We start from the raw sequence: 22802 nt of genomic DNA on the forward strand, positions 1-22802 counted from the left end.
TCGACCAGTTTTGAAAAACCAACGGCTGTGACTTCTTGCCTGCTGGACTCCAGGAGCACACGAAAGCTTCATAACCTGGATACAGTAAGCGCTGCTCCTCAGGGTATACCCCGCCAACCAAAGAATTTCTCTGGCCTCCGGATCCCATTCCGTCGCAATCCGGGGTTTCTGCACGGTCACACTCACGGTCCAGGGCGTAGAATTGGTAGGGGCTGGTTTAGCTCATGAGTGAGCTAAATCTCACTCGCTGGCTTTTAAATCAGACCAAGCAGGCCAGCAGCACAGTTCGATTCCCGTATCAGCTGCGCCGGAATGTGGCGCCTAGGGGCTTTTCACAGTAACTTCATTGAAGCCTACTCGTGACAATAAGCGATTTTCATTTCATTTCATTTCATTTTCAATTGAGCGTCTTCCGCCTCTACGTCCTCCCTAACCGCTGCGCTGCCCTGCTCCTGGGCCTGGACTTCCAGTGCAATCTCCAGAGACTAACCCTCAAATTCGGCGGGCCCCTACCACCCCTCACTGTGTGCGGCCTCGGAACCCTAAAGGTCGATCCACCTTCCCTCTTCGCCAATCTAACCCCGGATTTCAAACCCATTGCCACCAGGAGCAGACGGTACAGCACCCAGGACAGGATCTTCATCAGGTCCGAGGTCCAGCGGCTGCTTTGGTCAGGTATCGATGTCAGCAACAGCCCATGGAGAGCCAAGTGGTAGTCGTTAAAACTGGGGAGAAACACAGAATGTTCGTGGACTACAGCCAGACCATCAATCGGTATACACAGCTCGACACGTACCCCTCCTGATATGGTCAATCAGATTGTGCAGTACCGGGTCTTCCCAACGATAGACCTCAAATCCACCTACCACCAGCTCCCCATTCGTAAATCGGATCGTCCATACACTGCCTTCGAGGCAGACGGTCATTTCTACCACTTCCTCAGAGTTCCCTTTGGTGTCACTAACGGGGTCTCAGTCTTCCAAAGGGAGATGGACCGAATGGTCAACCAGTACAGTTTGTGGGCCACCTTCCCGTACCTAGACAATGTCACCATCTGTGGCCATGATCAGCAGGACCACGATGCCAACCTCGCCAAATTTCTCCACACCACCACTCCTCAATCTCACCTACCACAAGGATAAGTGTATGTATAGCACGACCCGCTTAGCCATCCTCGGCTCTGTGGTCCAGAACGGAGTTCTGGGGCCCGATCCCCGACCGCATGCACCTCCTCATGGAGCTTCCCCTCCCTCACTGCCCCAAGGCCCTCAAACGCTACCTGGGGTTCTTCTCGTACTACGCCCAGTGGGTCCCAAACTATGCGGACAAGGCCTGCCCACTCATTCAGTCCACCCACTTTCCCCTGACGGCTGAGGCGCAACAGGCCTTCGCCCGTATTAGAGCCGATATAGCCAAGGCCGGGATGTACGCAGTAAACATGACACTGCCCTTTCAAGTAGAGAGCGACGCATCAGACATTGCCGTAGCCGCCACCCTCAACCAGGCAGGCAGACCCGTGGCATTCTTTTCCCGCACCCTTCATGCCTCAGAAATTCGGCACTCATCCATCGAAAGAGAGACCCAGGCTATCGTTGAAGCTGTGCGGCACTGGAGGCATTACCTGGCCGGCAGGAGATTCACTCTCCTCACTGACCAACGGTCAGTAGCCTTCATGTTCAATAACACACAGTGGGGTAAGATCAAAAATGATAAAGTTTTGCGGTAGAGGATTGAGCTCTCCACCTATAATTACGAGATTTTGTATCGTCCCGGTAAACTCAACGAGCCCCCAGACGCCCTATCCCGAGGTACATGTGCCAGCGCACAAGTAGACCAACTCCAGGTCCTGCACGACAGCTGTTGTCACCCAGGAGTAACTCGTCTGTACCATTTTGTCAAGGCCTGCAATCTGCCCTATTCCGTCGAGGAAGTACGGCCAATCACCAGAGACTGCCATGTCTGTGAAGAGTGCAAGCCGCACTTCTACCGGCTGGACCGTGCGTGCCTGGTAAAGGCCTCCCGCCCCTTTGAACGCCTCAGCGTGGATTTCAAAGAGCCCCTCCCCTCCACCGACCGAAACACATATATTCTCAGTGTGGTCATTGAGTACTCCAGATTCCCCTTCGCCATCCCATGCCCCGATATGACGTCTGCTACCATCATCAAAGCCCAAAACACTATCTTCGCTCTGGTCGGTTTCGCCGCCTATATCCACAGTGACAGGGGATCCTCATTCATGAGCGATGAGCTGCGTCAGTTCCTGCTCTGCGGGGGTATCGCCTCCAGCAGGATGACCAGCTATAAACCCGGGGAAACGGGCAAATAGAGAGGGAGAACGGGACGGTATGGAGGGCCATCCAAGTGGCCCTATGGTCCAGGAACCTCCCAGCCTCTCGCTGGCAGGAGGTCCTCCCTGATGCACTACACTCCATCCGGTCACTACTGTGCACCACTACGAATAACACACCCCATAAATGTCTTTTTGCCTTCCCCAGGAAGTCCACATCCGGGGTGTCGCTCCCGACTTGGCTCGCAGCTCCAGGACCAGTCCTGCTCCGTAGGCACGTCTGACTCCACAAGGCGGACCTGTTGGAACCAACAATTCTACGGACACGTGCTTGTAGGATTAGAATAGCGGTTTTAATATACTCACAACAGAGCCAGCCGGTTAGCCATTGAACTTTCGGTGAACTGGCCGGCTGACCATGTGGCACTGATCTTTTATACAGCAGCTTCCGGGGGAGGAGTCCTGGGCAGAGCCAAGGGAGAAGCCCCATACAACTCGAGCATTCCCAGAGCTACATCCCCTGGAGGACAGGTAGTGCAACTGCACACAATACAGATACATGTATATACAGATTATAATCCGGTGTGAATCACATTCACCACATTCACCCCCTGTGAAAAAATCGAGTCCAGTGGGGGTGGTGGCTCACAGAGTTAGTCTGTCCGGTGGATGAATTGTTCTTTTCGATCTGCGGAGCACCGGGGTTGCAGCCTCTTGCGGTGGCTGGGTGGGTGTTGAGAGCTGGGGTACGATGGCAGACTCCGGGGCGGGTCCCGTCCGAACTTTATACACCTCTGGCTCGACCGGAGACTGGGGGCGCTGGGCGCGGGCTGGTTCTGGTGCGTGGAACCGGTGGGGTGAGCTTGCGGGATCGGTGGCACGAGGGGGCGGCAGCATAGGAAACGGGGTAAGGGGTTCCTCAGTGGGGGTAGGGGGGGGGGCTGGATCCAGCGGGTGCCAGGTCCCGAAGGGATACTGTGTCCTGGCGACCGTCCGGGAACTCCACGAATGCGTACTGGGGGTTGGAATGGAGGAGGTGCACCTTTTCAACAAGGGGGTCAGTTTTGTGCCCCTGACGTGCTTCCTCAGGAGGACCGGGCCTGGTGTCCTCAGCCATGCCGGAAGTGAAACTCCCGTGGCAGTGCCCCTAGAAAAAATAAAGAGTCGCTCGTGAGGGGTTTGATTTGTAGCTGTACAGGGGAGGGACCTGATTGCGTGGAGCGCGTCTGGGAGGACTTCTTGCCATTGGGAGACTTGGAGTTTTCTAGACCGGAGGGTCAGAAGGACGGTCTTCCAGACCGTCGCGTTCTCCCTCTCCACCTGTCCTTTCCCCCTGGGGTTGTAGCTGGTAGTCCTGCTCGAGGCGATGCCCTTGTCGAGCAGGTACTGACGCAGCTCGTCGCTCATAAAGGACAAACCCCGGTTGCTGTGCACGTAGCTGGGGAAACCGAACAGGGTGAAGACACTATGCAGGGCCCTAATGACTGTGTGGGAGGTCATATCAGGGCATGGAATGGCAAAAGGGAATCGGGAGAACTCGTCTATGATGTTGAGGAAATAAATGTTCTTGTTAGTGGAGGGGAGTGGCCCTTTGAAATCGATCGCAAGGTGTTCAAAGGGCCTAGAAGCCTTGACCAGGTGGGCCCTGTCTGGTCTATAGAAGTGCGGTTTGCACTCTGCACAGATCGGGCAGTCCCTGGTGACCGCTTTTGGAGAAAGGCAGGTTTCGGGCTCTGATGTAGTGGGCGAGCCGGGTGACCCCTGGATGGCAGAGATCAACGTGGATGGCTTTCAGATGGCTGATCTGCGCGCTGGCGCATGTCCCGCGGGATAGGGCATCCGAGGGCTTGTTGAGCTTCCCCGGTCGATATTTAATATAGTAACTATAGGTGGAGAGTTCGATCCTCCACCGAAGGATTTTATCATTTTTTATTTTGCCCCTTTGCGAGTTGTCAAACATAAAGGCAACCGATCGTTGGTCGGTGATGAGGGTGAACCTCCTACCTGTGAGGTAGTGCCTCCAGTGACGAACAGCCTCCACGATGGCTTGTGCTTCCTTCTCGACTGAGGAGTGTCGGATTTCTGAAGCGGACAGGGTACGGGAGAAAAATGCAATGGGCCTCCCTGCCCGATTTAAAGTGGCTGCTAGATAGAACAGTACAGCACAGAACATGCCCTTTGGCCCTCGATGTTGTGCCGAGCAATGATCACCCTACTCAAACCCACGTATCCACCCTATACCCGTAACCCAACAACCCCCTCCTTAACCTTACTTTTTAGGACACTACGGGCAATTTAGCATGGCCAATGCACCTAACCCGCACATCTTTGGACTGTGGGAGGAAACCGGAGCACCCGGAGGAAACCCACGCAGACACGGGGAGGACGTGCAGACTCCGCACAGACAGTGACCCAGCCGGGAATCGAACCTGGGACCCTGGAGCTGTGAAGCATTTATGCTAACCACCATGCTACCGTGCTGCCCTAGAGCTACCTCTGAGGCGTCGCTCTCAACCTGAAAGGAAGTGGATTCATCCACCGCCCGTATGGCTGCTTTGGCGATGTCCTCCTTGATGCAGCTGAAGGCCTGGCACGCCTCAGCTGACAGGGCAAATCGTGTGGCCTTAAAGAGTGGGCGGGCTTTGTCTGCATATTGAGGGACCCACTGGGCGTAGTATGAGAAGAACCCCAAGCACCGATTGAGGGCCTTGGGGCAATGAGGGAGGGGGAGTTCTAAGAGGGGGCGCATGCGGTCCGGGTCTGGGCCCAGGACTCCGTTCTCCACGACGTAGCCGAGGATGGCCAGTCTGTTTGTGCGGAAAACGCATTTCTCCTTGTTATAAGTGAGATTTAATTTCCGTGCCGTTTGGAGAAAACGGTGGAGGTTGGCATCGTGGTCCTGCTGGTCATAGACGCAGATGGTAACATTGTCCAGATACGGAAACATGGCCCGCAGCCCGTAGTGGTCTACCATTCGGTCCATTGCTCGTTGGAACCCCCGAAACCCCGTTAGTGACGCCGAAAGGGACCCGGAGGAAATGGAAGAGGCGGCCATCAGCCTCGAATGCCGTGTAGTGGCAGTCCTCCGGGCGGATTGGGAGCTGGTGGTATGCAGACTTCAGATCCACCGTGGAAAATAGCCGATATTGGGCGATCTGATTAACCATGTCTGCAATTCTGGGGAGGGGATACGCGTCTAGGAGCGTAAAGTGATTTATGGTCTGGCTATAGTCGACGATCATGCAAAATTTTTCCCGGTCTTGACGACCACCACCTGAGCTCTCCAGGGACTATTACTGGCCTCTATGATCCCCTCACTGAGCAGCCGTCGGACCTCCGATCGGATTAAGACCCTAACCTGTAGGCTGTATCGCCTGCTGCGAGTAGCTACTGGCTTGCAATCTGGAGTGAGATTGGCGAAGAGTGGAGGGGGGGAAGATGCGCAGCGTGGTTAGGCTGCAGATAGTGAGTGGGGGCAGGGGCCCGCCGAAGCTGAGGGTGAGGCTCTTGAGGTTGCACTGGAAATCCAGGCCTAATAAGAGTGGCGCGCAGAGGCCGGGCAGGACATAAAGTTTAAATTTAGAATAACTAGCGCCTCGAATTGTGAGCGTAGCAACGGTGCGTCCTTGGATTAGGACTGAGTGGGAGCCCGAAGCGAGGGCGATAGTTTTGCTCACCAGAAAAATAGAAAGTGAACAGCGTCTTACCAGCTCTGGATGTATAAAGCTCTCGGTGCTCCCGGAGTCAAAGAGGCATGGCGTGCTGTACCCGTTGATCTGGACCTCTGCCATCGAACTTTGTAGGTGCTTGGGGCGGGATTGATCCAGGGTGACTGCGCTGAGTTGCGGATAGTCGGCGGCTCGATCAGCTGTGCTGGAGTGGCCCCGTGATGACTGCCCTTTCAGTTCGTAGTCATCGAGGTGAGTTTCAGAGTTTGAAGGGGATGGATCCCAAGATGGCCGCCCCCATGAGTCGCACATGGCTGGCCGCATGGAGGAGGATTGCCAAGATGGCCGCCCCCATGAGTCGCACATGTCGGGTGGGGGCAGGCTGCAGCATTTCGGGGCCTGCAGGCCTGTGAATTCAGGGAACGGGTGTTTTGAGCCATGGGAGGGTTAGAGGCTGGGGCTTTCTTCACCAGACACACTCTGGCATAGTGTCCTTTTCGCCCGCAGCTGCTGCAGGTCGCGTTACAGGCCGGGCAGTGCTGCCGTGGGTGCTGGCTTTAGCCACAGAAATGGCAGACTGAAGCAGCCGAGTAGCTGGCTGGGGCAGCAGAGTAATTGGCTTTGGCAGCGCGGTAGCTGGGGGGCCGTGCGGCACATGCTTGGGGGGACTGTTGGTCGGGGGTCCACGATGAGGTCACGGGGTCCGTGGGAAATGAGGTGAGGCTGCGGAAGGAAACGTCCATAGTGGTAGCAGCCTCCACAATAGTGTCTAAGTCCTGGGCCCCCTTTTCTAGCAGTCTTTAGCGCACATAGTTAGACCTAAGGCCCGCCACGAAAATGTCCCGCACAGCAAGCTCCCTATGTTCCGCCCCGGTAATGGCTTGATAATTACAGTCATTGGAAAGATTGTTCAATTCCCTTACAAACTTGGCTAGCGTTTCTGTAGGCCGCTGTGTGGAGATTCTGTGGCTTACCCTCGCGTGCAGTAGGCTGAGTTTCTGTTCCTCCGTTGTTCCGGCGGTGCTGGCTTCTGGCAGGTAGGCTTTAAAACATCTCAGCCAGTGGGAAAAAATTTCCTTAGCCTCTGCATCCTCTGGGTCGAGTTCTAGGCTGCTTCCATGATTTCTTCGACTGTTTCCTAAGTATATTAAATTGTTGGAACCAACAATTCTATGTACACGTTCTTGTAAGATTAGAATAGCGGTTTTAATATACTCACAACAGAGCCAGCCGGTTAGCCATTGAACTGGCCGGCTGACTATGTGGCACTGAGCTTTTATACAGCAGCTTCTGGGGGAGGAGTCCTGGGCAGAGCCAAGGGAGAAGCCCCATACAACTCGAGCATTCCCAGAGCTACTCCCCCTGGAGGACAGGTAGTGCAACTGCACTTACAATACAGGCACATGTATATACAGATTATAATCCGGTGTGAATCACATTCACCACAGGACCCGTTGGTGGAAAGGGTGCAGTTGCTCCATGCAAACCCCCAGTATGCCTACGTGGCGTACCCTGATGGCCGCCAAGATACTGTCTCCCTCAGGGACCTGGCACCAGCAGGTTCCCCACACACACACACACCTCCCCGGCACGGCACCACCCTCCCCACCCCCAGTGCTCCTAGCATTAACTCCAGGATCACCCGTCCTTCCCCTGCCCACGCCCGAGGATTAAGAGGATTTCAGCACGCTCCCGGAGTCACCGAACATCAGGGCAGCATCGACATCGCCGCCACCACTACATCGCTCTCAGCAGAATATCAAGGCCACGGACCGGATAAATCTCTAACTGGCACCACTCTTCAAAAGACATTTTTTTTCCTGATCAAATACTGTAAATATAAATTCATTGCTGTATATAATTCTCCACCACCCCACCGGACTCAATTTTAACAGGGGGTTAATGTGGTAAACCACTGTTACACCTGTATTAGGTGATGTACGGTAGGACCTGTACTACAGGTTCGCCGGTGGTCCCTGCCTGCTGACTCCGCCCAGTAGGCAGAGTATAAATATGTGTGTGTCCCCCCATGCAGTAGCCATTTCGCCAGCTGCTGTGGGAGGCCACACATCTTCGAGCAATAAAGCCTCAGTTGTATCAAACTCTAGTCTTTGTTCAATTGATCGTGCATCACTCAGTGACCGGCAGCGACGGAGCAGAGTCTCAGCAACTGAGCAGCGACTGAGCAGAGTCTCAGCGACTGAGCAGCGACTGAGCAGAGTCTGAGCGACTGAGCAGAGTCTCAGCGACTGAGCAGAGTTTCAGCGACTGAGCAGCGACTGAGCAGAGTCTGAGCGACTGAGCAGAGTCTGAGCGACTGAGCAGAGTCTCAGTTACTGAGTAGCGCCTGAGCCAGGGCCGGCTCAAGGTACCGGCAACTCGGGCAATTGCCCGGGGTGCCATGTGCTAAGGGGCGCCATCCGAGACCCGGCGCCGCGTAAAAGACTCGGGTCCCGCGCATGCGCAGTTGGGCCGGTGCCAACCAGCGCATGCGCGGTGGTCGCCCTCCCCTAGGCCGCCCAGCACAAACATGGCGGATGGCCACATGGCCACAGGCATAGAAGCTACAATTTCAGAGGCTTGAATTCGTCCGTGCTCCTTTAGCGAAAAATATTAGACAGGTAATGTTAATGTATATCCAGAGCATAGATACAGCAACTAAAATTAATGTACCACTACCAGACAGGTCGCAGCAGCTCAGGATCAATGTCAACCCGCCCCGACCCACCCCCCCCCCCAGACCCGACCCACCCCCCCCCGACCCGACCCCCCCTTGACCCGACCCCCCCCCCGACCCCGACCCCTCCCGACCCCCCCGACCCGACCCGACCCGACCCGACCCCCCCACCCCCCTGACCCCACCCCGACCCCCCCCGACCCGACCCCCCCCGACCCGACCCCAACCCCCCCCGACCTGACCCGACCCGACCCGACCCGAACCCCCCCTGACCCGAACCCCCCCCCCCCCCCCCCCCCGCCCCCGAAGGGCGCCGAAGTTCAGCTTGCCTGGGGCGCCAGCAACCCTAGGGCCGGCGCCGGACTGAGCAGAGTCTCAGTGACTGGCAGCGACTGAGCAAAGTCTCAGTGACTGAGCAGAGTCTCAGTGACCGGCAGCGACTGAGCAGAGTCTCAGTGACTGAGCAGAGTCTCAGTGACCCGCAGTAACTGAGCAGAGTCTCAGTGACTGAGCAGAGTCTCAGCGACTGAGCAGAGTCTCAGTGACTGAGCAGAGTCTCAGTTGACTGAGCAGAGTCTCAGTGACTGAGCAGAGTCTCAGTTGACTGAGCAGAGTCTCAGTAACTGAGCAGAGTCTCAGTGACCCGCAGTAACTGAGCAGAGTCTTAGTGACAGTCAGGCTGAACTCAGCCCCATTCATTCCTGTCTGTTTAAAAACACCAAACCCGTGTTTGAGGGGACTGGTTCCCTCCTGTCCAGGAGCTGCTGCCCAATCTCCTCACCCTCACCTATTTTGCGATTTCGATCCGGTTGAATTGTAACGGGGCCGGAACTTCGCACAATCCCTCAGCAGCTTCTCCAGTTTCTAGTTAGCTGCCAAGATTCTCCCGCCACTTTTTGTATTTAGGTGGGGCTTGACTGCTTTCAGTTTCAGCGATCATTGTAAAATACATTAACATTCTCCCACCTGTCCAAAGCCAATGAATTGTAGTTTTGTGGATTTAATGCTGAAAAGGATTAAAGTGTTTGTTTTACATTTTGGCGTGAGCTGATTCACCCCAATGCAACTAAACTTAACACAAAATATATTTAATTCTCGATTTAAGACGATTAGCACTGATTGGCGCTTTTACAAAGATTCGGATCTGGTGCTAAACCTGGCTGTTTTCTGGCTTGAAGCCAGTAGTTTCATTCAATTTCAGGCACACTTCCAATGTCTGAAGTCCGCTCATTCATTATCTTGTGGTTTACTCCCAATGTAAGAAAACACCGAGTGGTATTAATTATCCCGTTTCCACATGGAAATTTCCAGTGATGGTTATAGATTCTAAACATCTAACTTCAGAACATTAACATCAAAACACGTTTAACCCAGCGGTGGAGTAGAAATCCCACCCTCTGGTCACAGTTGGCACTTAGTTGTAACCCGCACAGGGCTTACGGGATAAGGATGATCCACTACCCCGTGGATTTATTTTAGTTTATTGACAGTTCATTTGTACAAAAAAAATCTAATTACAAAGCAATTCCATTAAAACAAAAGGCAACATTATAATAAGGTCACAGACGTTCCGGGCTTGATTCGCTGTTGGTTAACGCCGAAATTGGCAAACGCGATTGGGGTGGAGAATAGGTTCCGACACTAAAATTGCAGCAGGGGCCGATTTGATGGCAAATTGCAATTCTCCGTTACCGTGACAGCGATGTTAATGCAGTCCAGAACACACGGACAGTAAACACCATTTGCATGTCATTAGCCGGCCCGACCCAGTATTCTCCGTGGTCTCCGTGATGCTCCACCTCCAATGGGCTGAGTTCCCGACGGCGCGGTTCACTCGTGTTTTAAAAAATTGTGAAACCAGCATCATGGCTGCTGAGGGAAAGTTCCGGAAAGTGTCCAACATGGCCATAGTGTGCTGACAGTTGGGCCAATGGTTGGGGGGGCTTCCCCCAATACTGGGGGAGGGGGGATAACAGAGTGTGTGTGTGGAGATGGGTTGTGGGATCATGGTGGGTGAGCACAAACCACCATTGCTGCAGCTGGAAGGCAGCCATGCAGCTGCACATTTCACTGACAGCCCACTGTGAACTAAGTGCCATGGGTCGTAAAATTGCCCCCTCAGAGTACCCCCCCCCCCCCCCCCCCCCCTAGGTGCCCTCTGGCCCCAGCAAGCTCCAGCACAACCAGTGCCAACTTGCTCGCTGGGATGAGTGTGTGTGGGGATCGTAATGTATATATGCGGCTGCAGCTTGTCAGCCTCCCAAGTGTCAATCACGGACCCGGCGAATCCCGCTTCATATCTCATTAGAATCGATTGTGTTCCATGTGGTGCCGGTCTAGCCTCTTCACCATTGCTGAATCGGTCCAGGTTCGGGGACAGTTTCGCTGTCGTGAAAGTCCAGGAATTCTGCGTCGGCGTCAACAGAAATGGAGAAACCCAGCCAACATTTTACAAAGAAGACAAAACAAAATCACAGAACAGTGACAGAAACCAAAGTACAATGAAGGTACCAGCAACCAAATCAACCCACCTTTCCCTCCGTCCCGCCCTCCCTGCCTCACAGTTCCCGGCAGCAGACTCAAAGCAGTGAAAGGGGATGATGCAGCAATACACAGGAAAGTCACTGGCATGGAGCACAGCGGAAGAGCGAGGGAATGCCCTCTTCCAAGGGTGAAGCCAGGGATAAAGGGCTGTAGCTGATAAGCACACTGCCTCCAAATAGTAACAGTGCAGAATTAACAATACAATAAATAAGGATACCAGTATCTAAATCAACGCACCACTCCCTCCCCCTCCCACATCACCCGGCCGCAGGGTACGGCAGAATAATGAGGGAGCACCCCATTCAGGGAGCCAAGCCACAGGCAAAAGAGCCAATAGCTGACAAACACATGGCCTCCAGACATCAAGCAAGACACAATCAACAGTACATTAACTCTCCCTCCCTCCTGCAGCCCCACCAGTAGACCCGATCAGCGGAAAATTGCTCAACCACTCCACTGGAAAAGTCACACCGTCACAGAGCACGGCTGAAGAGAGAAAGAGAACAGCACCCCCAGCCCCTCTCCAGCACTGGCAGTGATTCCAGAAACTCCGGGCGATCAGAAGCAAGAGGGGCCACAGCAGAAAAGCCCACAGTCTCTATGTAGTAAACAGTAAACAACAACATTACAATAACAAGCATACAAATTCCAAACATGAAAAAATAAACAGGCAACAATACAAAATAACACCAGCATTTTACACTGCTTCCAAACCGGGAGCAGTAAATAGTCACCAGCACATTAAAATCATCATTGGTCCACAGGGTATCTCGACACAACCTTCAAGTTGTTCAATTGAATCGGGCCACCACCCTTAAGCTGCTGCAGTATTGGCATATGATCACCTGACACCACCGAGACCAAGGTCTGTGCCGTAGGAATAAAGGAGGCAGTAGGAAGCAACTCATATTTTATCCCACTCTTCTGAAATTTTTAAGCTGCATCCTTTGTTACCAAGTCCCTTCCCTGTTTGATACATTCAGAACATTTGAATCGCTTGTAATCGTGTTTCCATTTCCAGGTTTTTGATGTTTTTGTGCAGCACGGTAGCATGGTGGTTAGCATAAATGCTTCACAGCTCCATGGTCCCAGGTTCGATTCCCGGCTGGGTCACTGTCTGTGCGGAGTCTGCACATCCTCCCTGTGTGTGCGTGGGTTTCCTCCGGGTGCTCCGGTTTCCTCCCACAGTCCAAAGATGTGCGGGTTAGGTGGATTGGCCATGCTAAATTGCCCGTAGTGTCCTAAAAAGTAAGGTTAAGGGGTGGGGGGTTGTTGGGTTACGGGTATAGGGTGGATACGTGGGTTTGAGTAGGGTGATCATGGCTCGGCACAACATCGAGGGCCAAAGGGCCTGTTCTGTGCTGTACTGTTCTATGTTCTATGTTCTATTGGCAATAGTATTGGTCCCTGTGCTAAGCTCTGAGGTGCCACACACTGGGTTTCCTGCCCTTTCTCACTGATATAGCTCCGCAACCAGTACTTAAAATTTCCTATCTTTCAGGGAGATTTATTCTGAATCCCCTGGAATTATATGAACATAAAAGAACATATAAGAATTAGGAGCAGGATTAGGCAATTTAGCTCCTTGAGCTTGCTCTGCATTCAATACAATCATGGCTGATCTCATCTCGGCCTCAACTCCACTTTCCTGCCCGTTCTCCATAACCCTTCAACCATTACTAATTATAATAATAATCTTTATTGTCACAAGTAGGCTTACATTAATATTGCAATGAAGTTACTGTGAAAATCCCCTAGTCGCCACATTCCAGCGCTGGTTAAAATCTGTCTATCACATCCTTAAATTTACTCATTGACCTGGCATCCACTGCACTCTGGGGTAGTGAATTCCACAGATTCACGACCCTTTGAGGGAAGTAATTTCTCCTCATCTCTGTTTTAAATCTGCTACCCCTTATCCTAAAACTATGACCTCTTGTTTAGATTGTCCCGGAAGAGGAAACATCCGCTGTACGTCCAATTTGTCAATGCCTTTGATCATCTTATGTACCTAAATAAGATCTTCTCTCATTCTTTGAAACTCTAGAGAGTCTCGGCCTAAACTGTTCAATCTCACTTCACAAGCCAAACCCGTCATCTCTGGAATCAATCTAGTGAAGCTCCTCTGAACAGCCTCTATGCAACTACATCCCTCCTCAAGTATAGAACATAGAACATAGAACAGTACAGCATAGAACAGGCCCTTCGGCCCCCAATGTTGTGCCGAGCCATGATCACCCTACTCAAACCCACTTATCCACCCTATACCCGTAACCCAACAACCCCCCCCCCCCCCTTAACCTTACTTTTTTAGGACACTACGGGCAATTTAGCATGGCCAATCCACCTAACCCGCACATCTTTGGACTGTGGGAGGAAACCGGAGCACCCGGAGGAAACCCACGCACACACGGGGAGGACGTGCAGACTCCGCACAGACAGTGACCCAGCTCGGGAATCGAACCTGGGACCCTGGAGCTGTGAAGCATTTATGCTAACCACCATGCTACCGTGCTGCCCTGAGTAAGGGGACCAAAACTGTACACAGTACTGCTGGTGCCGTCTCACCATTGCCTTGTATAGTTGCAGCAACACTTCCCTACTTTTATACTCAATTCCTGCAGCAAAATTCAATTTGCCTCCCTTATTATCTGCCATACCTACACACCAGTGAAGAGGGACATTTTGGGCATCTTTAGGTATTATAGTGTAACCAGTTTAAAAACTGTAGTTCCATTATTTACTGGGGAAGCTCAAATCTTTAATTCGGACTGTGGGAACTGCAAATCATTACAGATACTACAAAGATCCAATTTGTCTCTGAGGGGCCAGCTTTCAGACATGAAATCTGCAGGTGTTAACCCCAAGGTCTGTTCTAGAATGTTACACGCTGTACCATTTACTATGGCTCCAGTATGTCTGCAGAATACAGCAGAGATGGATAGTATCCAAGCCATCAAACAGCAGGGAGGCAGATGATTGATAGCTACACCCCAGATATCGGATCACCAATACACTAATTGCAAGACCGTCAGTAATATCCTTGAATCTCGCTTTTTGGTGTCCCAATTTAGAATAGCCCTTGCCATAGCTTGTAATAAAGGACTAGTTATTTTATTCCAATAGTCTTCAACTGGTTCCTCATGAGTGGTAGAGTGGTACACTAAGGTTGAATAGCTGCACAGTTTGGTATCAGGGAATCATAGAATTCATAGAATCATAGAAGTTACAGCGCAGAAGGAGGACATTCGGCCCATCAAGTCTGCACCGGCCCTTAGAAAGAGCACCAAGCCCACATCTTCACCCTATCCCCGTAACCCAGTAACCCCACCAAATGTTTTGGACACTAAGGGCAATTTAGCATGGCCAATCCACCTAACCTGCACATCTTTGGACTGCGGGAGGAAACCTGAGCACCCGGATTTAGAGATGGCCAATCAGAGTAGTTCATTTTGTAGATTTCGAAATGCCCACCTAAATGTAAAAAATCTCCTGCCTCCACACCCCCCTCCAATGTCAACTCTTTTTTATCTCCCATGTGATAAATACTTGTACTCTTGTATTACAACAGGATGGCAGCGAAGAGAGCAGCTCCATAATTTACAGACGCCAAGCTGCAGACCCTCCTGGATGCGATGGGAGAGAGGCAATTGACCCTGTACCCTGGCCCAGGAAGGAGGATGCCAGCTGCTGCCATTCGTCACGACTAGGCGCAGGTGGCAGAGGTGGTCAAAGCCGTGTACAACACCGTCTGGACTGACCAGCGGTGCCGTAAAATACTCAGGATGGGACAGGGTGGGGCAGCACGGTGGCCTAGTGGTTAGCACAACCGCCTCACGGCGCTGAGGTCCCAGGTTCGATCCCGGCTCTGGGTCACTGTCCGTGTGGAGTTTGCACGTTCTCCCCGTGTCTGCGTGGGTTTCGCCCCCACAACCCAAAAATGTGCAGAGTAGGTGGATTGGCCACGCTAAATTGCCCCTTAATTGGAAAAAATAATTGGCTAATCTAAATTTATTTAAAAAAAAATTAAAAAAAAAAAAGAATGGGACAGGGTGAATAGGCAGCACTGTGCCCTTGGTACTAACCCATGTCCCACACACCCGGAACCCGACACTCCCCTCAGCACCCGAACCCCCATCCCGCACCACTTTCCGGCACCTATACCAGTCATCAATGAGGCCATCAGCTTGCACGCCCTGGGCTGCATGCATCAGACCGTCTAACAATGTGCGTTTTCTGTTCAACACCCCCGCAAGAGAAGGCCGCTCATATCTGCCGGGAGCAGGAGAAAACTGGAGGGGGACTGCAGGACCTGCTTCCCCTCACCATGGCAGAGCAGAGGGCCCTGGATGTGGTAGGCTTCCCGGAGGAAAGGGAGGTCAGCCGCGGACAAGGAAGTGAGATCCCACTGATTTGCAGTTCCCTGTGACACGTATGTCATCCTCCTCCCCCCCACCAACACCACAACCCACACCAGCCTCTCCTCCCAACACCACCCACATCCTCACCCCACCCTCACCATCACACCACCCTCACCCTCATCCCCACACCACCCTCATCTCCACCAACACCATCACCATTGGGAAATGCATACTCCCCACTGGACGAGACAAGAGAAAAATGGAGGAAGAGCTAGTGTTTGAAGTAGGATGTGAACTCTAGTGCGAAGCACTGAACAGGGTCAACCCCATCTCCACATGTGCAAGGCTAAGCCTAATGCAGCTGGAAGTCAAACAGGGTGCACCTAACCAGAACCTGAATGAGCAGGTTCTTCTTGGAGGTGGAGGAGAATTGTGAGCCTGCCAGGGAGGCCCGGCCTACCAGACCCACATGTTCTGGGCATATCCCAGGCTTGTTGGGCTCTTCTTTGAGGCAATGCCCAAGGTTATGGGGGTGAGGGTGGAGTCATGCCTAAAAGTGGCAGAGTCTTTGGAGTATTTGACAAGCCAGAACTGTTTGTGGGGAGGGGGACACACCCTAGCCTTTGCCTCCCGCTGAAGAATCCTGCTCAGCTGGCGGTCTGCGGCGCCACCTAAAGTTGCAGACTGGCTGGTCGACTTGTCAGATTTTTCTACCAAATGGAAAAAATCAAATTCACCATCTGTGGGTCGGAAGAGGGTTTCCACAAAACGGGGATACATCCACCAACTTGTTCCAAGACTTGTTTGTAGACAACAGTGTGATGAATGTAACATGATAATTCACACTATATCTTTGTAACCGCAGTAGCGTTATCCGACCACTAGGGGGAGTAGCTCTGGGAATGCTCAGGAGCTTGTACAGGGCTCCACCCTTGGCTCCGCCCATGACTCCTCCCCCTAGTGCTGCTGTATAAATACCCTTGTCCAGAGTCAGCCTGCAGTTCACTGAGAGTTCATCAACGGGTAACAGGCTGGCTCTGTAGTAAGTCGATTAAAGCCTATGTTCATATCGGAAACACGTGTCTGGTGAATTGATGGTTCCATCAAACAGCAAATAGGCCAAGGGGAGGGAGGCCTCACAGAGGGACAACAGACACCAAAGAAAAGGGAGATGGGGGAGGGAGGTGGAGGGGAGAGAATAGAGAGGCACATAAACTGACCACACCCCATGCCCCCCCCCCTCCCCCAATGGACCAAAAGATCATCAATACAGGCAACTAAATAAGAAAAACCTACCACAATGTAACTATACTACCCCACTATGTACAGGATTAAAGAATAGTGAATAAAGAAAACACGCCAGATAACAAGAAGGGGAGGGAGTCCCTAGGAAGTAGGGGGTTTTGTGTGGGTCACGAAGAATCCAGCACGAGTTTGTAGAGTCAAATAGAAAGTAACTTTATTTGCAATAATATATACACAGCAGCAGTAGTTCACCACTGCTTCCTACACTAACTCGTACCACACTGGCCAGCTTTATTTATACAGGCAAAACTGCGAATGAATTCCCCCCCCCCCCCCCCACCCCTCATTGGAGGAGCTCATACTCCTGAAGAGTTATGGGATACCCACTTCCATGTATGTCTGGTCCTAAAGCGAATTTAGGACCAGACATACACCTAACAACTTTGCCACTGCGAGCCGTCTCGCAGGTTTTGCGATTTACCATCCGAATGTTCCTGGATGTAAATAGCATTTGGGATGGCTGCCGAAGGGCTACCTTAAACAGAAATGAAACCAAAGTTTAGAAATGAGATATCCGAATGGGTTGCGTGTGGGCCGCTACAGGTAAGATTTGTATGGGATCCCCGGGTAGGGCGCGCTGTGCTGTACCCGAGCTTAGCTGACCAAAGGGGGGTCCTCAGACAGGGCGGGTCCTCAATGCCGTTTCTCCACTGCCTGAGCAACCTGAAATGAACGGGCAAGAATGTAGTCGTAGTGGAATTGCAGCCTCTATTCCCAGAGTAGAGGGGCACCTAAAAAAAAAGGGAGGAGCCAAGATGCTGCAACATCTGTAAACAGAAGACAAGTCGTGAACATTGTCGGTTCACCAGAGGACATTTCAACTGAGTGAAGTTCTCAGAAATATCTGCGGATAAACTAACGTGCATGTGAGGTGGTCACAAGCTTTTCTGCTGAAAAGAAAGTGGCCAATCTCCAATCAAACATTTAACATACAAACAAACATACATACGTGCAGGTTCCATCAGAAAGGACATCGCTTCTCTCAAGCGGTTCCTCTTTTACATCATCTGGACACCTCACTTCTCCTCATTCTCTGCCAACAGGGTCGCAAAGGGACATCAAGTCCTCCTCTTCTCCCAGATCCCATACCCGTGTATGGATCAGGCATGCAATCTTTGCATTGTGTGACCGGGGGTCACTCTCGTCATTGCGGACAAGCCACCAAGAATTGTCCCTGTGCCAAATCGGGGGGTCAAAATTGAAGGAGCATTATCAGGGTCGTCAGTGTTGGGTGGTGGGTGTGGTGGGTTTGGGTGGTAGGTGTGGATATTTAATGTAGGTGATCTCCATGGGGTCACTGGAGTCGGGGTCGTAGTCGTTGAAGTGGGGGCTGTAGGGTGGAGTGCTGTGGCTGTCCTCAGTTTCACAGTCACTGTCACTGTCTCTGCTGTGGCAGCTTGTGGGCGTTCCAGGGCATGGTCTGAAGTCAGTGGGCGGAGTCGAGGTCGAGTCCGATGAGGAACTGGTCTGTGAGGGGGAGGGTGGAAATGAATGTGTCTCTTGTGGGCGGGACGAGATATTCTGTTGCATCGAGTAGGACATGGTGCGAGTGGTTTGACTGTGTTCCATAAGCCTTCAGTTGGTTAATATGAAACCAAGCAGTCTTACCGATGGGGTACTTTATCCTATAAATTGAGGGGCTGATTTTGGCCGAAATTGAGTACGGGCCGGAAAATTTAGGAGCCAAAAACGTGCTGGGGTAAGGACAGATAGCATAACCTGTTGCCCAACCTGAAATTCTGTGGGGTGTACATTCTTGTTAAAACAGGCCGTGCTCTGTTTTCGTTGTTTTCCCAATGTTACTGCGGCTGCTAACTGTGCAGACCTCACAGTTTCAACTAATTCTTTGACTGCTTTCTCATGTGTGAGGGCCGTCACTTCTGGGCTGGTCATGTCCAGTCCTAAAAGGAATTCTGATCCTTTCATAGGGCGTCCGGTCATGAGTGTGTGTGGGGTGAAACCTGTAGATGATGAAACTGTATTTCGGATGAACATTAGTGCGAATGGGAGTACTGAATCCCAAGTCGAATTGTTCTCCTGTACCATCTTCCTAAGGTTCAATTTTAGGGTCCGATTCATGCGTTCTACTATCCCGCTTGACTGGGGATGATATGCAATGTGGAAATTCTGTTTTATGCCGAATATGGTCAGGACATTCTTCATGACCCGTCCTGTAAAGTGAGATCCCTGATCTGACTCTATACTTCTGGGGAGACCCCATCTCGTGAAGATGTGGTGGGTCAGGATCTTTGCAGCTGTCTTAGCTGTATTGGTGCATGAAGGGAATGCCTCTACCCATTTGGTAAAGGTATCTGACCACCAGAACATATTTAAAGCCATTCCTGCAAGGGGGCAATGGTCCTATAAAATCGATCTGGAGGTTTGTCCAGGGGCCATTAAAGGGGCGAGTGTGGCTGAGTTGGGCCTTCTTGGAATACTTCTCCGGGTTATTCTGCGCACAAATTAAACAATTCTCAATTTAGTGGGTTACATCTTGTCGTAAGTTGGGCCACCAACAGAGTTGTCTAAGGTTGTGGTCGGGTCGATCCCTTGGTGTCCATGACTGTCATGGAATAAGGCAATCATTTGATTCCTATCATGTTCAGGAACCACATACAGTTTGTCTTTAATGATCACACCCTCATGTGTGGTCAAAGCGTGTCTGAACCTATCATATTGGGCCACAAAGTTTCCTTTAAAAATCTCCCGGAGATTTCCGTCCTGCTTCTGTGCCTGTACTAAATCTTTGGTTTCTGTCTAGTGAGACCTGAACTGCGCTCACAGGGGCGCTAGCTGGTGCGCTAGCTGGGGGTGTCCAAAAGTGACCTCGCCTGGAACCTGCTTTTGCCAGTGCGTCGGCTTTTACATTTCCGGGGGGGATGACCTATGGTGACTTCTGACTTTAACTATGCCATACGTCCTATCCTTTGCCTTCTCTAGGATATGGCGGAGTAATGGGGCTGATGGAAGGGGCTTCCCGTCTGCGGAGACAAAACCTCTTGTCCTCCACCAGGGTAGAAAATCGGTCAGGCTGTTACAGACATGTAAGCTGTCCGAATATATGTCTGCTGGGCTGGGGAACGAATCTGGGTGGTCCACTATGTATGCAATGGCCGCGAGCTCTGCTGCCTGCGCGCCTAAGTGACCTAGTTATTTTAATGCGATCTCTTCTAGTGCGCAACCCTGCGCATCCTCAACATAAATCCCGCATCCAGTGATGCGTTCTCCATCTAAAACTGTAAAACTGTAGATGAACCGTCCACATATATCTTCAATGGGGCACATGTGTCGGTGTGCTGGGGGCTCTGGCTTGAATTCCCTATCTTTCTGGGGGGCGTCTTTGCAATGAAGGGTCCTGTGTTGTGTAGGGGTGCTACAATCTCACATTCATGGGGTTGTCCTGGATATTGGAGGTTGTCCGTTAAAAATGTGTGTGTTTTGGTCCGTTTAACTGTTACGTCCCGTCCTTGTAACAGTAGTGTCCACCTAGCTGCTCTTATCTGGCTCACTGAACCGTCCTTCAGTCGACCGTCTAAAAGTAACTGTGTGGGGGTGTGCTCGGTCAAAATGGTGATGGGATTAAGTCCGGTAATTAAGTCCGAGAAGTACTGAACTGCCCAAAAAACTGCTAGTAGGTGCCTCTCGCAGGCTGAAAATCCTTGTTCTACGGGGTCTAAAAGTCTTGAGGCATAAGCCACGGGTCGTAGCTGCTCGTGCCGTTCCTGAAGGAGCATGGCCGAGAGGGTCAGATCGGTGCTAGCTACCTCTATTGCATAGGGGGAGAGTTGGTCTGGAACTTGTAGCGCGGGTGCTGCGCTAAGGGCCTTCTTTAACTCTTCCACAGCCTCTGTCTGCTGCGGAAGCTATTCCCAAGGGGCTCCTTTCTTAAGGAGGTCTGAGAGTGGGGCTGCCTTTGTCGCAAAACCATCAATATGGTTCCGACAGTATCCAACCAGTCCTAAAAACGACCGGAGGGCTGAAACATTCTGGGGAAGGGGCAATTTAACAATCGATTCAATTATTTTGAACTCGATCTCGCGTTTGCTGTGCGTGATGACTGTACCCAAATACATCACTTGATTCTCTAATATTTGGGCATTTCTGGGGTTAACTTTACATCCGATCTCTTGTAAAATTTCCAGGAGCTCGGCCAGAAGCGTGATGTGCTCTGCCTTGGTGTCTGTCTGCAGTAATAGGTCGTCCACATACTGTACCAGACATTCGGGTCGGGAAAATTTGGCTAATCCATTTGCCAGCTGTCGGTGGAAAATGGAACGGGAAATGTGGAATCCTTGTGGGAGGCATGTCCACGTATACTGCTGTCCTTTAAATGTGAAGGCAAATTTGTACTGGCACGCCTTTGCCAATGGGATTGACCAGAAGCCATTGCTAATGTCCAATACCGTGAAATATTTGGAGTGGAGTCCCTGTTTGAGCATGGTCTCGGGACTTGTTGCTACCATGGGGGCTACTGCTGGGGATACTTTATTGAGTTCCCGATAATCAATGGTCAGACGCCATGATCCGTCGGGCTTCCTCACTGGCCAAATAGGTGCATTATTAGTCGAGGCTACTGTCCTAAGTACACCCTGCTCTAATAAGCTCTCTATAACCTTTCCAATTTCTCCCTCTGCTTCTAGGGGAAATCGGTACTGTCTCTGTGGTCTCGGGTCAGGTCCAGTAACTTGAACTTGTCCAGTCATTCTGCCGCAGTCGTGCCGGTGACTGGCAAATGCTGTCCTGTGTCGGTTCAAAACTGCCCTAACCTGTTTGTCCGTGGTAAGCATGGTCAGGTCGAAACAATAGTCGCCTACTGCGCTAATCCTATTTGCATACTCTCCTACTGTGAGAGTTGCGGGTGCTCTGTCCGATTGTGCCATTCTCCAGACACACTGATTGACTGGATCGAACGACAGGCTGTGGGCATTCATAAAATCAATACCCAGTATGTGTTCTGCTGTGCGGGGCAGACTAACTAAAACAATGGGGTGTCTGGTGGAGATGTTCCCTAGCTGAATTGATACAGGGGCTGTAATGTGTCCCTGCTGCGAGTGACCGGTAAATCCGCTGAGTGTAATTGTGGATGTGGTTGGCCACGTGTCTGCCTGTGGTGTACTGGAGGAATTAATGGTAGTGCGGGACCCTCCTGTGTCCCAAAGTAATTCTATGGGCTTCCCTCTAATCTTTGCTGTGACCACCGGCCTTCCGGATCGGTCCCAGAGGGTGTCACAGACCCAAGTGGGGGAGCCCGAACACCGTCAGTCCGTTCCATCCACATTGGTCTGTCCTGACTGCGTCCCTATACTGTGGATAGGCTTTGCTTTGTTCCTGTTCAGAGTGCCTGTCTGCTGGCCTCTCTGAGATCTCTGTGGGGTGTTGCATTCTTTTGCAAAATGTCCCAAATGTCCGCTGTTGTAACTAACAGGGTTCCTGCGACTTCTGTGGGGGGCTGTTCTTTCCTTCGTTTACCCATGCGGGGTTTTGGTGCGCTCTTACTGCTTGTATATCTGCTGCAGCCTGAGCTTCCTCTGGGGTCTTCACTTTAACCTTGCCTTGGACAGATTGCTCCCAAGCGCGGGACAATCCTTTCAAAACCCATTTTTCATTATGGGCCTCTTCTGAGGGGTCATAACTACTGCAGACATTCTGTCCTGCATCTGTGGCGTGGGAGATGATTGTGTGGGTCCATTTAACCATATTATCGCGGGTTAAATGTGCTCGGTCTAAATCACCAAAAAAAGGCAGTGAAATGAATCCACAGCCTTCCTGCGAATGCTGTGGGATGCTCTGTCCTTTTCTGCCTACACTTATTTAGGCCTTCGACTGGGTCTCCTCTATTGTACCCTATCGCGTCTAAAATAGATGTATTCATCTCTTCTAGTGTGCCTCCTCCAACGTTCTGTGGGTCGGGGAGGGCTGCAACTACTGATGAGTCTAAACTCAAAACTGTGAGCTTCACT

General features: G+C 51.7%; 1 protein-coding gene across 1 annotated transcript in view; it reads right to left on the minus strand.

Annotated features, from left to right (window-relative positions):
- The window catches only part of LOC119976227 (hepatocyte cell adhesion molecule-like), a 42325-nt gene extending 32806 nt beyond the window's left edge, over positions 1 to 9519 (minus strand). Inside the window, exon 1 of the mRNA XM_038816573.1 lies at positions 9420 to 9519. The gene's annotated coding sequence lies outside the window, so the exon portion shown is untranslated. The remainder of the gene's footprint in view (positions 1 to 9419) is intronic.
- Between the last annotated feature and the right edge of the window lie 13283 nt (positions 9520 to 22802).

Source organism: Scyliorhinus canicula, chromosome 13 (genome assembly GCF_902713615.1).
Source record: "Scyliorhinus canicula chromosome 13, sScyCan1.1, whole genome shotgun sequence".
NCBI classification, from domain to species: Eukaryota; Metazoa; Chordata; class Chondrichthyes; order Carcharhiniformes; family Scyliorhinidae; genus Scyliorhinus; species Scyliorhinus canicula.